General features: G+C 64.9%; 1 protein-coding gene across 1 annotated transcript in view; it reads left to right on the top strand.

Annotated features, from left to right (window-relative positions):
• Positions 1–18,402, top strand: part of CAPRIN2 (caprin family member 2) — a 69,646-nt gene that overhangs the window by 8,786 nt on the left and 42,458 nt on the right. The window lies entirely within an intron of this gene.

Genomic DNA, 18,402 nt, shown 5'->3' on the forward strand with positions numbered 1-18,402 from the left:
GGTGCGCACGCTCTCTGTATGGGGGCCCGCTGTCATATGGGTGCGCACGCTCTCTCTATGGGGGGGGGGGCCCCGCTGTCATATGGGCGCGTGCTCTCTGTATGGGGGCCCGCTGTCATATGGGTGCGCACGCTCTCTGTATGGGGGCCCGCTGTCATATGGGTGCGCACGCTCTCTGTATGGGGGCTCGCTGTCATATGGGTGCGCACGCTCTCTGTATGGGGGCTCGCTGTCATATGGGTGCGCACGCTCTCTGTATGGGGGCCCGCTGTCATAAGGGCACGCACGCTCTCTGTATGGGGCCCGCTGTCATATGGGCGCGCGCTCTCTGTATGGGGGCCCGCTGTCATATGGGTGCGCACGCTCTCTGTATGGGGGGGGGGCTCGCTGTCATATGGGTGCGCACGCTCTCTGTATGGGGGGGGGGCTCGCTGTCATATGGGCGCGTGCTCTCTGTATGGGGGGGGCCCGCTGTCATAAGGGCGCGCGCTCTCTGTATGGGGGGGGGGGCTCGCTGTCATATGGGTGCGCACGCTCTCTGTATGGGGGGGGGCTCGCTGTCATATGGGTGCGCACGCTCTCTGTATGGGGGGGGGCTCGCTGTCATATGGGTGCGCACGCTCTCTGTATGGGGGGGGGGCTCGCTGTCATATGGGCGCGCGTGCTCTCTGTATGGGGGGGGGGCCCGCTGTCATATGGGCGCGCGCTCTCTGTATGGGGGCCCGCTGTCATATGGGCGCGCACGCTCTCTGTATGGGGGCCCGCTGTCATATGGGTGCGCACGCTCTCTGTATGGGGGCCCGCTGTCATATGGGTGCGCACGCTCTCTGTATGGGGGCCCGCTGTCATATGGGTGCGCACGCTCTCTGTATGGGGGCCCGCTGTCATATGGGCGCGCGCTCTCTGTATGGGGGCCCGCTGTCATATGGGTGCGCACGCTCTCTGTATGGGGGGGGGGGCTCGCTGTCATATGGGTGCGCACGCTCTCTGTATGGGGGCCCGCTGTCATATGGGCGCGCACGCTCTCTGTATAGGGGCCCGCTGTCATATGGGTGCGCACGCTCTCTGTATGGGGGGGCCTGCGCTGTCATATGGGCGCGCACGCTCTCTGTATGGGGGCCCGCTGTCATATGGGTGCGCACGCTCTCTGTATGGGGGGGGGGGCCCCGCTGTCATATGGGCGCGCACGCTCTCTGTATAGGGGCCCGCTGTCATATGGGTGCGCACGCTCTCTGTATGGGGGGGGCCTGCGCTGTCATATGGGCGCGCACGCTCTCTGTATGGGGGCCCGCTGTCATATGGGTGCACACGCTCTCTGTATGGGGGCCCGCTGTCATATGGGTGCGCACACTCTCTGTATGGGGGGGGGGGGCCGCTGTCATATGGGTGCGCACGCTCTCTGTATGGGGGCCCACTGTCATATGGGTGCGCACGCTCTCTGTATGGGGGGGGGGGCCGCTGTCATATGGGTGCGCACGCTCTCTGTATGGGGGCCCACTGTCATATGGGTGCGCACGCTCTCTGTATAGGGGCCCGCTGTCATATGGGTGCGCACGCTCTCTGTATGGGGGGGGGCCGCTGTCATATGGGTGCGCACGCTCTCTGTATGGGGGCCCGCTGTCATATGGGCGCGCACGCTCTCTGTATGGGGGCCCGCTGTCATATGGGTGCGCGCGCTCTCTGTATGGGGGCCTGCTGTCATATGGGCACGCACGCTCTCTGTATGGGGGCCCGCTGTCATATGGGCACGCACGCTCTCTGTATGGGGGCCCACTGTCATATGGGTGCGCACGCTCTCTGTATGGGGGGGGGGGGCCGCTGTCATATGGGTGCGCACGCTCTCTGTATGGGGGCCCACTGTCATATGGGTGCGCACGCTCTCTGTATAGGGGCCCGCTGTCATATGGGTGCGCACGCTCTCTGTATGGGGGGGGGCCGCTGTCATATGGGTGCGCACGCTCTCTGTATGGGGGCCCGCTGTCATATGGGCGCGCACGCTCTCTGTATGGGGGCCCGCTGTCATATGGGTGCGCGCGCTCTCTGTATGGGGGCCCGCTGTCATATGGGCACGCACGCTCTCTGTATGGGGGCCCGCTGTCATATGGGTGCGCACGCTCTCTGTATGGGGGCCCGCTGTCATATGGGTGCACACGCTCTCTGTATGGGGGCCCGCTGTCATATGGGTGCGCACGCTCTCTGTATGGGGGCCGCTGTCATATGGGCGCGCACGCTCTTTGTATGGGGGCCCCACTGTCATATGGGTGCGCGCGCTCTCTGTATGGGGGGGGCCCGCTGTCATATGGGTGCGCACGCTCTCTGTATGGGGGGGCCTGCGCTGTCATATGGGTGCACACGCTCTCTGTATGGGGGCCCGCTGTCATATGGGTGCGCACGCTCTCTGTATAGGGGCCCGCTGTCATATGGGTGCGCACGCTCTCTGTATGGGGGGGGGCCGCTGTCATATGGGTGCGCACGCTGTCTGTATGGGGGCCCACTGTCATATGGGTGCGCACGCTCTCTGTATGGAGGCCCGCTGTCATATGGGTGCGCACGTTCTCTGTATGGGGGGGCTCGCTGTCATATGGGCGCGTGCTCTCTGTATGGGGGGGGGAGGCCGCTGTCATGTGGGCGCGCACGCTCTCTGTATGGGGGGAGGGGCCCGCTGTCATATGGGTGCGCACGCTCTCTGTATGGGGTCCGCTGTCATATGGGCGCGCACGCTCTCTGTATAGGGGCCTGCTGTCATATGGGTGCGCACGCTCTCTGTATGTGGGGGGGGGGCACGCTGTCATATGGGTGCGCACGCTCTCTTTATGTGGGGGGGGTCGCTGTCATATGGGTGCGCACGCTCTCTGTATAGGGGCCCGCTGTCATATGGGTGCGCACGCTCTCTGTATGGGGGGGGGGGGCCTGCGCTGTCATATGGGCGCGCACGCTCTCTGTATGGGGGCCCGCTGTCATATGGGTGCACACGCTCTCTGTATGGGGGGGGGGGCCTGCGCTGTCATATGGGCGCGCACGCTCTCTGTATGGGGGGGGGCCGCTGTCATATGGGTGCGCACGCTCTCTGTATGGGGGGGGCCGCTGTCATATGGGTGCGCACGCTCTCTGTATAGGGGCCCGCTGTCATATGGGTGCGCACGCTCTCTGTATGGAGGCCCGCTGTCATATGGGTGCGCACGCTCTCTGTATGGGGGGGCTCGCTGTCATATGGGCGCGTGCTCTCTGTATGGGGGGGGGGGCCCGCTGTCATATGGGCACGCACGCTCTCTGTATGGGGGGGGGGGGCCCGCTGTCATATGGGTGCGCGCGATCTCTGTATGGGGGCCGCTGTCATATGGGCGCGCACGCTCTCTGTATAGGGGCCCGCTGTCATATGGGTGCGCACGCTCTCTGTATGGGGGGGGGGGGCTCGCTGTCATATGGGTGCGCACGCTCTCTGTATGGGGGGGGGGCTCGCTGTCATATGGGTGCGCACGCTCTCTGTGTGGGGGGGCTCGCTGTCATATGGGCGCGTGCTCTCTGTATGGGGGGGGGCCCGCTGTCATATGGGTGCGCACGCTCTCTGTATGGGGGGGGGGGCCCGCTGTCATATGGGCGCGCACGCTCTCTGTATGGGGGGGGGCTCGCTGTCATATGGGTGCGCACGCTCTCTGTATGGGGGGGCTCGCTGTCATATGGGCGCGTGCTCTCTGTATGGGGGGGGGCCCGCTGTCATATGGGTGCGCACGCTCTCTGTATGGGGGGGGGGGCCCGCTGTCATATGGGCGCGCACGCTCTCTGTATAGGGGCCTGCTGTCATATGGGTGCGCACGCTCTCTGTATGGGGGAGCCCGCTGTCATATGGGTGCGCACGCTCTCTGTATGGGGGGGCCCGCTGTCATATGGGTGCGCACGCTCTCTGTATGGGGGGGGGGCCTGTGCTGTCATATGGGTGCGCACGCTCTCTGTATAGGGGCACGCTGTCATATGGGTGCGCACGCTCTCTGTATGGGGGGGCTCGCTGTCATATGGGTGCGCACGCTCTCTGTATGGGGGGGGGGCCTGTGCTGTCATATGGGTGCGCACGCTCTCTGTATAGGGGCACGCTGTCATATGGGTGCGCACGCTCTCTGTATGGGGGGGCTCGCTGTCATATGGGTGCGCACGCTCTCTGTATAGGGGCCCGCTGTCATATGGGTGCGCACGCTCTCTGTATGGGGGGGGCCCGCTGTCATATGGGTGCGCACGCTCTCTGTATGGGGGCCCGCTGTCATATGGGTGCGCACGTTCTCTGTATGGGGGCCCGCTGTCATATGGGCGCGCACGCTCTCTGTATGGGGGCCCGCTGTCATATGGGCGCGCACGCTCTCTGTATGGGGGCCCGCTGTCATATGGGCGCGTGCTCTCTGTATGAGGGGGGGCTCGCTGTCATATGGGTGTGCACGCTCTCTGTATGGGGGGGGCTCGCTGTCATATGGGTGCGCACGCTCTCTGTATGGGGGCCCGCTGTCATATGGGCGCGCTCTCTGTATGGGGGCCCGCTGTCATATGGGTGCGCACGCTCTCTGTATGGGGGCCCGCTGTCATATGGGTGCGCACGCTCTCTGTATGGGGGCCCACTGTCATATGGGCGCGCACGCTCTCTGTATGGGGGCCCACTGTCATATGGGTGCGCACGCTCTCTGTATGGGGGGGGGCCTGCACTGTCATATGGGTGCACACGCTCTCTGTATGGGGGGGGGGGCCCGCTGTCATATGGGCGCGCACGCTCTCTGTATGGGGGCCCGCTGTCATATGGGTGCGCACGCTCTCTGTATGGGGGGGCTCGCTGTCATATGGGTGCGCACGCTCTCTGTATGGGGGGGGGCCCTGCGCTGTCATATGGGTGCGCACGCTCTCTGTATGGGGGGGCTCGCTGTCATATGGGTGCGCACGCTCTCTGTATAGGGGCCCGCTGTCATATGGGTGCGCACGCTCTCTGTATGGGGGGGCTCGCTGTCATATGGGTGCGCACGCTCTCTGTATGGGGGCCCGCTGTCATATGGATGCGCACGCTTTCTGTATGGGGGCCCGCTGTCATATGGGTGCGCACGCTCTCTGTATGGGGGCCCACTGTCATAGGGCGCGCACGCTCTCTGTATGGGGGCCCACTGTCATATGGGTGCGCACGCTCTCTGTATGGGGGGGGGCCTGCGCTGTCATATGGGTGCGCACGCTCTCTGTATGGGGGGGGCCCGCTGTCATATGGGTGCGCACGCTCTCTGTATGGGGGGGGGCCTACGCTGTCATATGGGTGCGCACGCTCTCTGTATGGGGGGGGGGGCCCGCTGTCATATGGGTGCGCACGCTCTCTGTATGGGGGCCCGCTGTCATATGGGCGCGTGCTCTCTGTATGGGGGGGGGGCCCGCTGTCATATGGGTGCACACGCTCTCTCTATGGGGGCCTGCTGTCATATGGGCGCGCGCTCTCTGTATGGGGGCGTGCTCTCTGTATGGGGGCCCGCTGTCATATGGGTGCGCACGCTCTCTGTATGGGGGGGGGCCCGCTGTCATATGGGTGCGCACGCTCTCTGTATGGGGGGGGGGCCCGCTGTCATATGGGTGCGCACGCTCTCTGTATGTGGGGGGGGGGCACGCTGTCATATGGGTGCGCACGCTCTCTGTATGGGGGGGGGCTCGCTGTCATATGGGTGCGCACGCTCTCTGTATGGGGGCCCGCTGTCATATGGGCGCGCACGCTCTCTGTATGGGGGCCCGCTGTCATATGGGTGCACACGCTCTCTGTATGGGGGCCCGCTGTCATATGGGTGCGCACGCTCTCTGTATGGGGGAGGGCCGCTGTCATATGGGTGCGCACGCTCTGTATGGGGGGGGCCGCTGTCATATGGGTGCGCACGCTCTCTGTATGGGGGCCCGCTGTCATATGGGTGCGCGCGCTCTCTGTATGGGGGCCCGCTGTCATATGGGTGCGCACGCTCTCTGTATGGGGGCCCGCTGTCATATGGGTGCGCACGCTCTCTGTATGGGGGCCCACTGTCATATGGGCGCGCACGCTCTCTGTATGGGGGCCCACTGTCATATGGGTGCGCACGCTCTCTGTATGGGGGGGGGCCTGCACTGTCATATGGGTGCACACGCTCTCTGTATGGGGGGGGGGCCCGCTGTCATATGGGCGCGCACGCTCTCTGTATGGGGGCCCGCTGTCATATGGGTGCGCACGCTCTCTGTATGGGGGGGCTCGCTGTCATATGGGTGCGCACGCTCTCTGTATGGGGGGGGGCCTGCGCTGTCATATGGGTGCGCACGCTCTCTGTATGGGGGGGCTCGCTGTCATATGGGTGCGCACGCTCTCTGTATAGGGGCCCGCTGTCATATGGGTGCGCACGCTCTCTGTATGGGGGGGCTCGCTGTCATATGGGTGCGCACGCTCTCTGTATGGGGGCCCGCTGTCATATGGATGCGCACGCTTTCTGTATGGGGGCCCGCTGTCATATGGGTGCGCACGCTCTCTGTATGGGGGCCCACTGTCATATGGGCGCGCACGCTCTCTGTATGGGGGCCCACTGTCATATGGGTGCGCACGCTCTCTGTATGGGGGGGGGCCTGCGCTGTCATATGGGTGCGCACGCTCTCTGTATGGGGGGGGCCCGCTGTCATATGGGTGCGCACGCTCTCTGTATGGGGGGGGGCCTACGCTGTCATATGGGTGCGCACGCTCTCTGTATGGGGGGGGGGGCCCGCTGTCATATGGGTGCGCACGCTCTCTGTATGGGGGCCCGCTGTCATATGGGCGCGTGCTCTCTGTATGGGGGGGGGGCCCGCTGTCATATGGGTGCACACGCTCTCTCTATGGGGGCCTGCTGTCATATGGGCGCGCGCTCTCTGTATGGGGGCGTGCTCTCTGTATGGGGGCCCGCTGTCATATGGGTGCGCACGCTCTCTGTATGGGGGGGGGCCCGCTGTCATATGGGTGCGCACGCTCTCTGTATGGGGGGGGGGCCCGCTGTCATATGGGTGCGCACGCTCTCTGTATGTGGGGGGGGGGCACGCTGTCATATGGGTGCGCACGCTCTCTGTATGGGGGGGGGCTCGCTGTCATATGGGTGCGCACGCTCTCTGTATGGGGGCCCGCTGTCATATGGGCGCGCACGCTCTCTGTATGGGGGCCCGCTGTCATATGGGTGCACACGCTCTCTGTATGGGGGCCCGCTGTCATATGGGTGCGCACGCTCTCTGTATGGGGGAGGGCCGCTGTCATATGGGTGCGCACGCTCTGTATGGGGGGGGCCGCTGTCATATGGGTGCGCACGCTCTCTGTATGGGGGCCCGCTGTCATATGGGTGCGCACGCTCTCTGTATGGGGGGGGGCCGCTGTCATATGGGTGCGCACGCTCTCTGTATGGGGGGGGGGCCTGCGCTGTCATATGGGCGCGCACGCTCTCTGTATGGGGGCTGGCTGTCATATGGGTGCGCACGCTCTCTGTATGGGGGCCCGCTGTCATATGGGTGCGCACGCTCTCTGTATGGGGGGGAGGCCTGCGCTGTCATATGGGCGCGCACGCTCTCTGTATGGGGGCCCGCTGTCATATGGGTGCACACTCTCTCTGTATGGGGGCCCGCTGTCATATGGGTGCGCACGCTCTCTGTATGGGGGGGGCCGCTGTCATATGGGTGCGCACGCTCTCTGTATGGGGGGGCCGTTGTCATATGGGTGCGCACGCTCTCTGTATAGGGGCCCGCTGTCATACGGGTGCGCACGCTCTCTGTATGGAGGCCCGCTGTCATATGGGTGCGCACGCTCTCTGTATGGGGGGGCTCGCTGTCATATGGGCGCGTGCTCTCTGTATGGGGGGGGGCCCGCTGTCATATGGACGCGCACGCTCTCTGTATGGGGGGGGGGCCCGCTGTCATATGGGTGCGCGCGATCTCTGTATGGGGGCCGCTGTCATATGGGTGCGCACGCTCTCTGTATGGGGGGGGGGGCCCGCTGTCATATGGGTGCGCACGCTCTCTGTATGGGGGGGGGGCCTGCGCTGTCATATGGGCGCGCACGCTCTCTGTATGGGGGCCCGCTGTCATATGGGTGCACACGCTCTCTGTATGGGGGCCCGCTGTCATATGGGTGCGCACGCTCTCTGTATGGGGGGGCTCGCTGTCATATGGGTGCGCACGCTCTCTGTATGGGGGGGGCCTGCGCTGTCATATGGGTGCGCACGCTCTCTGTATGGGGGGCTCGCTGTCATATGGGTGCGCACGCTCTCTGTATAGGGGCCCGCTGTTATATGGGTGCGCACGCTCTCTGTATGGGGGGGCTCGCTGTCATATGGGTGCGCACGCTCTCTGTATGGGGGCCCGCTGTCATATGGATGCGCACGCTTTCTGTATGGGGGCCCGCTGTCATATGGGTGCGCACGCTCTCTGTATGGGGGCCCACTGTCATATGGGCGCGCACGCTCTCTGTATGGGGGCCCACTGTCATATGGGTGCGCACGCTCTCTGTATGGGGGGGGGCCTGCGCTGTCATATGGGTGCGCACGCTCTCTGTATGGGGGGGGGGCCCGCTGTCATATGGGTGCGCACGCTCTCTGTATGGGGGGGGCCTACGCTGTCATATGGGTGCGCACGCTCTCTGTATGGGGGGGGGGGCCGCTGTCATATGGGTGCGCACGCTCTCTGTATGGGGGCCCGCTGTCATATGGGCGCGTGCTCTCTGTATGGGGGGGGGGCCCGCTGTCATATGGGTGCACACGCTCTCTCTATGGGGGCCCGCTGTCATATGGGCGCGCGCTCTCTGTATGGGGGCCCGCTGTCATATGGGCGCGCGCTCTCTCTATGGGGGCGTGCTCTCTGTATGGGGGCCCGCTGTCATATGGGTGCGCACGCTCTCTGTATGGGGGGGGCCCGCTGTCATATGGGTGCGCACGCTCTCTGTATGGGGGGGGGGCCCGCTGTCATATGGGTGCGCACGCTCTCTGTATGTGGGGGGGGGGCACGCTGTCATATGGGTGCGCACGCTCTCTGTATGGGGGGGGGGGCTCGCTGTCATATGGGTGCGCACGCTCTCTGTATGGGGGCCCGCTGTCATATGGGTGCGCGCGCTCTCTGTATGGGGGGGGGCCCGCTGTCATATGGGTGCGCACGCTCTCTGTATGGGGGGGGGGCCTGCGCTGTCATATGGGCGTGCACGCTCTCTGTATGGGGGCCCGCTGTCATATGGGTGCACACGCTCTCTGTATGGGGGCCCGCTGTCATATGGGTGCGCACGCTCTCTGTATGGGGGGGGGGCCGCTGTCATATGGGTGCGCACGCTCTCTGTATGGGGGGGCCGCTGTCATATGGGTGCGCACGCTCTCTGTATAGGGGCCCGCTGTCATATGGGTGCGCACGCTCTCTGTATGGAGGCCCGCTGTCATATGGGTGCGCACGCTCTCTGTATGGGGGGGCTCGCTGTCATATGGGCGCGTGCTCTCTGTATGGGGGGGGGGCCCGCTGTCATATGGGCGCGCACGCTCTCTGTATGGGGGGGGGCCCGCTGTCATATGGGGGCGCCCGATCTCTGTATGGGGGCCGCTGTCATATGGGTGCGCACGCTCTCTGTATGGGGGGGGGGGGGCTCGCTGTCATATGGGTGCGCACGCTCTCTGTATGGGGGGGGCTCGCTGTCATATGGGTGCGCACGCTCTCTGTATGGGGGGGCTCGCTGTCATATGGGCGCGTGCTCTCTGTATGGGGGGGGGGCCCGCTGTCATATGGGTGCGCACGCTCTCTGTATGGGGGGGAGGGGGCCCGCTGTCATATGGGCGCGCACGCTCTCTGTATGGGGGGGGGCTCGCTGTCATATGGGTGCGCACGCTCTCTGTATGGGGGGGCTCGCTGTCATATGGGCGCGTGCTCTCTGTATGGGGGGGGCCCGCTGTCATATGGGTGCGCACGCTCTCTGTATTGGGGGGGGGCCCGCTGTCATATGGGCGCGCACGCTCTCTGTATTGGGGGGGGGGCCCGCTGTCATATGGGCGCGCACGCTCTCTGTATAGGGGCCCGCTGTCATATGGGTGCGCACGCTCTCTGTATAGGGGCCTGCTGTCATATGGGTGCGCACGCTCTCTGTATGGGGGGGCCCGCTGTCATATGGGTGCGCACGCTCTCTGTATGGGGGGGCCCGCTGTCATATGGGAGCGCACGCTCTCTGTATGGGGGGGCTCGCTGTCATATGGGTGCGCACGCTCTCTGTATAGGGGCACGCTGTCATATGGGTGCGCACGCTCTCTGTATGGGGGGGCTCGCAGTCATATGGGTGCGCACGCTCTCTGTATAGGGGCACGCTGTCATATGGGTGCGCACGCTCTCTGTATGGGGGGGCTCGCTGTCATATGGGTGCGCACGCTCTCTGTATGGGGGGGGGGCCTGTGCTGTCATATGGGTGCGCACGCTCTCTGTATAGGGGCACGCTGTCATATGGGTGCGCACGCTCTCTGTATGGGGGGGCTCGCTGTCATATGGGTGCGCACGCTCTCTGTATAGGGGCCCGCTGTCATATGGGTGCGCACGCTCTCTGTATGGGGGGGGCCCGCTGTCATATGGGTGCGCACGCTCTCTGTATGGGGGCCCGCTGTCATATGGGCGCGCACGCTCTCTGTATGGGGGCCCGCTGTCATATGGGCGCGCACGCTCTCTGTATGGGGGCCCTCTGTCATATGGGCGCGTGCTCTCTGTATGGGGGGGGGGCTCGCTGTCATATGGGTGTGCACGCTCTCTGTATGGGGGGGCTCGCTGTCATATGGGTGCGCACGCTCTCTGTATGGGGGCCCGCTGTCATATGGGCGCGCTCTCTGTATGGGGGCCCGCTGTCATATGGGTGCGCACGCTCTCTGTATGGGGGCCCGCTGTCATATGGGTGCGCACGCTCTCTGTATGGGGGCCCACTGTCATATGGGCGCGCACGCTCTCTGTATGGGGGGGGGCCTGCACTGTCATATGGGTGCACACGCTCTCTGTATGGGGGGGGGGGCCCGCTGTCATATGGGCGCGCACGCTCTCTGTATGGGGGCCCGCTGTCATATGGGTGCGCACGCTCTCTGTATGGGGGGGCTCGCTGTCATATGGGTGCGCACGCTCTCTGTATGGGGGGGGGCCTGCGCTGTCATATGGGTGCGCACGCTCTCTGTATGGGGGGGCTCGCTGTCATATGGGTGCGCACGCTCTCTGTATAGGGGCCCGCTGTTATATGGGTGCGCACGCTCTCTGTATGGGGGGGCTCGCTGTCATATGGGTGCGCACGCTCTCTGTATGGGGGCCCGCTGTCATATGGATGCGCACGCTTTCTGTATGGGGGCCCGCTGTCATATGGGTGCGCACGCTCTCTGTATGGGGGCCCACTGTCATATGGGCGCGCACGCTCTCTGTATGGGGGCCCACTGTCATATGGGTGCGCACGCTCTCTGTATGGGGGGGGGGCCTGCGCTGTCATATGGGTGCGCACGCTCTCTGTATGGGGGGGGGCCCGCTGTCATATGGGTGCGCACGCTCTCTCTATGGGGGCCCGCTGTCATATGGGCGCGCGCTCTCTGTATGGGGGCCCGCTGTCATATGGGCGCGCGCTCTCTGTATGGGGGCGTGCTCTCTGTATGGGGGCCCGCTGTCATATGGGTGCGCACGCTCTCTGTATGGGGGGGGGCCCGCTGTCATATGGGTGCGCACGCTCTCTGTATGGGGGGGGGCCCGCTGTCTTATGGGTGCGCACGCTCTCTGTATGGAGGCCCGCTGTCATATGGGCGCGTGCTCTCTGTATGGGGGGGGGCCCGCTGTCATATGGGCGCGTGCTCTCTGTATGGGGGGGCCCGCTGTCATATGGGCGCGTGCTCTCTGTATGGGGGGGGGGGGGGCCCGCTGTCATATGGGTGCACACGCTCTCTGTATGGGGGCCCGCTGTCATATGGGCGCGCGCTCTCTGTATGGGGGCCCACTGTCATATGGGTGCGCACGCTTTCTGTATGGGGGCCCACTGTCATATGGGCGCGCACGCTCTCTGTATGGGGGCCCACTGTCATATGGGCGCGCACTCTCTCTGTATGGGGGCCCGCTGTCATATGGGTTCGCACGCTCTCTGTATGGGGGCCCGCTGTCATATGGGCGCGCGCTCTCTGTATGGGGGCCCGCTATCATATGGGCGCGTGCTCTCTGTATGGGGGGGGGCCTGCTGTCATATGGGTGCGCACGCTCTCTGTATGGGGGCTCGCTGTCATATGGGCGCGTGCTCTCTGTATGGGGGGGGGCCCGCTGTCATATGGGCGCGCTCTCTGTATGGGTGCCCGCTGTCATATGGGTGCGCACGCTCTCTGTATGGGGGCCCGCTGTCATATGGGCGCGCATGCTCTCTGTATGGGGGCCCGCTGTCATATGGGCGCGCGCTCTCTGTATGGGGGCCCGCTGTCATATGGGCGCGTGCTCTCTGTATGGGGGGGGGGGCCCGCTGTCATATGGGTGCGCACGCTCTCTGTATGGGGGCCCGCTGTCATATGGGCGCGCGCTCTCTGTATGGGGGCCCGCTGTCATATGGGTGCGCACGCTCTCGGTATGGGGGCCTGCTGTCATATGGGTGCGCACGCTCTCTGTATGGGGGCCCGCTGTCATATGGGCGCGTGCTCTCTGTATGGGGGCCCGCTGTCATATGGGCGCGTGCTCTCTGTATGGGGGGGCCCGCTGTCATATGGGCGCGTGCTCTCTGTATGGGGGGGGGCCGCTGTCATATGGGTGCGCACGCTCTCTGTATGGGGGCTCGCTGTCATATGGGTGCGCGCGCTCTCTGTATGGGGGGGGGCCCCGCTGTCATATGGGTGCGCACGCTCTCTGTATGGGGGGGGGGGGCCTGCGTTGTCATATGGGCACGTGCTCTCTGTATGGGGGGGGCCGCTGTCATATGGGTGCGCACGCTCTCTGTATGGGGGCACGCTGTCATATGGGTGCGCGCGCTCTCTCTATGGGGGGGGGCCAGCTGTCATATGGGTGCGCACGCTCTCTGTATGGGGGGGGGGGGCCTGCGCTGTCATATGGGCGCGCACGCTCTCTGTATGGGGGCCCGCTGTCATATGGGTGCACACGCTCTCTGTATGGGGGCTCGCTGTCATATGGGTGCGCACGCTCTCTGTATGGGGGGGGGGCCGCTGTCATATGGGTGCGCGCGCTCTCTGTATGGGGGCCCACTGTCATATGGGTGCGCACGCTCTCTGTATAGGGGCCCGCTGTCATATGGGTGCGCACGCTCTCTGTATGGGGGGGCTCGCTGTCATATGGGCGCGTGCTCTCTGTATGGGGGGGGCCGCTGTCATATGGGCGCGCACGCTCTCTGTATGGGGGGGGGGCCCGCTGTCATATGGGTGCGCACGCTCTCTGTATGGGGGCCGCTGCCATATGGGCGCGCACGCTCTCTGTATAGGGGCCCGCTGTCATATGGGTGCGCACGCTCTCTGTATGGGGGGGGGCACGCTGTCATATGGGTGCGCACGCTCTCTGTATGGGGGGGAGCTCGCTGTCATATGGGTGCGCACGCTCTCTGTATGGAGGCCCGCTGTCATATGGGTGCGCGCGCTCTCTGTATGGGGGGGGGGCCCGCTGTCATATGGGTGCGCACGCTCTCTGTATGGGGGGGGGCTGCGCTGTCATATGGGCGCGCACGCTCTCTGTATGGGGGCCCGCTGTCATATGGGTGCACACGCTCTCTGTATGGGGGCCCGCTGTCATATGGGTGCGCACGCTCTCTGTATGGGGGGGGGCCGCTGTCATATGGGTGCGCACGCTCTCTGTATGGGGGGGGCCGCTGTCATATGGGTGCGCACGCTCTCTGTATGGAGGCCCGCTGTCATATGGGTGCGCACGCTCTCTGTATGGGGGGGCTCGCTGTCATATGGGCGCGTGCTCTCTGTATGGGGGGGGGGGCCCGCTGTCATATGGGTGCGCACGCTCTCTGTATGGGGGGGGCCCGCTGTCATATGGGCGCGCACGCTCTCTGTATGGGGGGGGGGCCCGCTGTCATATGGTTGCGCACGCTCTCTGTATGGGGGCCGCTGTCATATGGGAGCGCACGCTCTCTGTATAGGGGCCCGCTGTCATATGGGTGCGCACGCTCTCTGTATGGGGGGGGGGGGCTCGCTGTCATATGGGTGCGCACGCTCTCTGTATGGGGGGGCTCGCTGTCATATGGGTGCGCACGCTCTCTGTATGGGGGGCTCGCTGTCATATGGGCGCGTGCTCTCTGTATGGGGGGGGGCCCGCTGTCATATGGGTGCGCACGCTCTCTGTATGGGGGGGGGCCCGCTGTCATATGGGCGCGCACGCTCTCTGTATGGGGGGGGGGCTCGCTGTCATATGGGTGCGCACGCTCTCTGTATGGGGGGGCTCGCTGTCATATGGGCGCGTGCTCTCTGTATGGGGGGGGGCCCGCTGTCATATGGGTGCGCACGCTCTCTGTATGGGGGGGGGGCCCGCTGTCATATGGGCGCGCACGCTCTCTGTATAGGGGCCCGCTGTCATATGGGTGCGCACGCTCTCTGTATAGGGGCCTGCTGTCATATGGGTGCGCACGCTCTCTGTATGGGGGGGGCCCGCTGTCATATGGGTGCGCACGCTCTCTGTATGGGGGGGCCCGCTGTCATATGGGTGCGCACGCTCTCTGTATGGGGGGGCTCGCTGTCATATGGGTGCGCACGCTCTCTGTATGGGGGGGGGGGGCCTGTGCTGTCATATGGGTGCGCACGCCCTCTGTATAGGGGCCCGCTGTCATATGGGTGCGCACGCTCTCTGTATGGGGGGGCTCGCTGTCATATGGGTGCGCACGCTCTCTGTATAGGGGCCCGCTGTCATATGGGTGCGCACGCTCTCTGTATGGGGGGGGCTCGCTGTCATATGGGTGCGCACGCTCTCTGTATGGGGGCCCGCTGTCATATGGGTGCGCACGCTCTCTGTATGGGGGCCGGCTGTCATATGGGTGCGCGCGCTCTCTGTATGGGGTCGCTGTCATATGGGCGCGCTCTCTGTATGGGGGCCCGCTGTCATATGGGTGCGCACGTTCTCTGTATGGGGGGGCTCGCTGTCATATGGGCGCGTGCTCTCTGTATGGGGGGGGGGCCCGCTGTCATATGGGTGCGCACGCTCTCTGTATGGGGGGGGGGCCCGCTGTCATATGGGCGCGCACGCTCTCTGTATGGGGGGGGGCTGCGCTGTCATATGGGCGCGCACGCTCTCTGTATAGGGGCCCGCTGTCATATGGGTGCGCACGCTCTCTGTATGGGGGGGGGGGGCCCGCTGTCATATGGGTGCGCACGCTCTCTGTATGGGGGGGGGCTGCGCTGTCATATGGGCACGCACGCTCTCTGTATGGGGGGGGGGGCCCCGCTGTCATATGGGTGCACACGCTCTCTGTATGGGGGGGGGGGGCCCGCTGTCATATGGGTGCGCACGCTCTCTGTATGGGGGGGGGCCGCTGTCATATGGGTGCGCACGCTCTCTGTATGGGGGGGGGCCGCTGTCATATGGGTGCGCACGCTCTCTGTATAGGGGCCCGCTGTCATATGGGTGCGCACGCTCTCTGTATGGAGGCCCGCTGTCATATGGGTGCGCACGCTCTCTGTATGGGGGGGCTCGCTGTGATATGGGCGCGTGCTCTCTGTATGGGGGGGGGGCCCGCTGTCATATGGGTGCGCACGCTCTCTGTATGGGGGGGGGCCCGCTGTCATATGGGCGTGCACGCTCTCTGTATGGGGGGGGGCCCGCTGTCATATGGGTGCGCACGCTCTCTGTATGGGGGCCGCTGTCATATGGGAGCGCACGCTCTCTGTATAGGGGCCCGCTGTCATATGGGTGCGCACGCTCTCTGTATGGGGGGGGCTCGCTGTCATATGGGTGCGCACGCTCTCTGTATGGGGGGGGCTCGCTGTCATATGGGTGCGCACGCTCTCTGTATGGGGGGGCTCGCTGTCATATGGGCGCGTACTCTCTGTATGGGGGGGGGCCCGCTGTCATATGGGTGCGCACGCTCTCTGTATGGGGGGGGGGCCCGCTGTCATATGGGCGCGCACGCTCTCTGTATGGGGGGGGGCTTGCTGTCATATGGGTGCGCACGCTCTCTGTATGGGGGGGCTCGCTATCATATGGGCGCGTGCTCCCTGTATGGGGGGGGGCCCGCTGTCATATGGGTGCGCACGCTCTCTGTATGGGGGGGGGGGGGCCCGCTGTCATATGGGCGCACACGCTCTCTGTATAGGGGCCCGCTGTCATATGGGTGCGCACGCTCTCTGTATAGGGGCCTGCTGTCATATGGGTGCGCACGCTCTCTGTATGGGGGGGGCCCGCTGTCATATGGGTGCGCACGCTCTCTGTATGGGGGGGCCCGCTGTCATATGGGTGCGCACGCTCTCTGTATGGGGGGGCTCGCTGTCATATGGGTGCGCACGCTCTCTGTATGGGGGGGGGGGGCCTGTGCTGTCATATGGGTGCGCACGCTCTCTGTATAGGGGCCCGCTGTCATATGGGTGCGCACGCTCTCTGTATGGGGGGGCTCGCTGTCATATGGGTGCGCACGCTCTCTGTATAGGGGCCCGCTGTCATATGGGTGCGCACGCTCTCTGTATGGGGGGGGCTCGCTGTCATATGGGTGCGCACGCTCTCTGTATGGGGGCCCGCTGTCATATGGGTGCGCACGCTCTCTGTATGGGGGCCCGCTGTCATATGGGCGCGCACGCTCTCTGTATGGGGGCCCGCTGTCATATGGGCGCGCACGCTCTCTGTATGGGGGCCCGCTGTCATATGGGCGCGCTCTCTGCATGGGGGCCCGCTGTCATATGGGTGCGCACGTTCTCTGTATGGGGGGGCCCGCTGTCATATGGGTGCGCACGCTCTCTGTATGGGGGGGGGGGGCCCGCTGTCATATGGGCGCGCACGCTCTCTGTATGGGGGGGGGGCCCGCTGTGATATGGGCGCGCACGCTCTCTGTATAGGGGCCCGCTGTCATATGGGTGCGCACGCTCTCTGTATGGGGGGGGGGCATGCTGTCATATGGGCGCGCACGCTCTCTGTATAGGGGCCCGCTGTCATATGGGTGCGCACGCTCTCTGTATGGGGGGGCCCGCTGTCATATGGGTGCGCACGCTCTCTGGGGGGGCTCGCTGTCATATGGGTGCGCACGCTCTCTGTATGGGGGGGGGCATGCTGTCATATGGGCGCGCACGCTCTCTGTATAGGGGCCCGCTGTCATATGGGTGCGCACGCTCTCTGTATGGGGGGGCCCGCTGTCATATGGGTGCGCACGCTCTCTGTATAGGGGCACGCTGTCATATGGGTGCGCACGCTCTCTGTATGGGGGGGCTCGCTGTCATATGGGTGCGCACACTCTCTGTATAGGGGCCCGCTGTCATATGGGTGCGCAAGCTCTCTGTATGGGGGAGGCCCGATGTCATATGGGTGCGAACGCTCTCTCTATGGGGGCCCGCTGTCATATGGGTGCGCACGCTCTCTGTATGGGGGCCCGCTGTCATATGGGCGCGCACGCTCTCTGTATGGGGGCCCGCTGTCATATGGGCGCGCACGCTCTCTGTATGGGGGTCCGCTGTCATATGGGCGCGTGCTCTCTGTATGGGGAGGGGGCTCGCTGTCATATGGGTGCGCACGCTCTCTGTATGGGGGGGCTCGCTGTCATATGGGTGCGCACGCTCTCTGTATGGGGGCCCGCTGTCATATGGGCGCGCTCTCTGTATGGGGGCCCGCTGTCATATGGGTGCGCACGCTCTCTGTATGTGGGCCCGCTGTCAAATGGGTGCGCACGCTCTCTGTATGGGGGCCCACTGTCATATGGGCGCGCACGCTCTCTGTATGGGGGCCCACTGTCATATGGGTGCGCACGCTCTCTGTATGGGGGGGGGCCTGCGCTGTCATATGGGTGCACACGCTCTCTGTATGGGGGGGGGGCCCGCTGTCATATGGGCGCGCACGCTCTCTGTATGGGGGCCCGCTGTCATATGGGTGCGCACGCTCTCTGTATGGGGGGGCTCGCTGTCATATGGGTGCGCACGCTCTCTTTATGGGGGGGGGCCTGCGCTGTCATATGGGTGCGCAAGCTCTCTGTATAGGGGCCCGCTGTCATATGGGTGCGCACGCTCTCTGTATGGGGGGGCTCGCTGTCATATGGGTGCGCACGCTCTCTGTATAGGGGCCCGCTGTCATATGGGTGCGCACGCTCTCTGTATGGGGGGGCTCGCTGTCATATGGGTGCGCACGCTCTCTGTATGGGGGCCCGCTGGCATATGGATGCGCACGCTTTCTGTATGGGGGCCCGCTGTCATATGGGTGCGCACGCTCTCTGTATGGGGGCCCACTGTCATATGGGCGCGCACGCTCTCTGTATGGGGGCCCACTGTCATATGGGTGCGCACG

This window comes from Phyllobates terribilis, unplaced genomic scaffold (assembly GCF_046119375.1).
Source record: "Phyllobates terribilis strain yellow unplaced genomic scaffold, ASM4611937v1 Scaffold_10__3_contigs__length_209671492, whole genome shotgun sequence".
NCBI lineage: Eukaryota > Metazoa > Chordata > Amphibia > Anura > Dendrobatidae > Phyllobates > Phyllobates terribilis.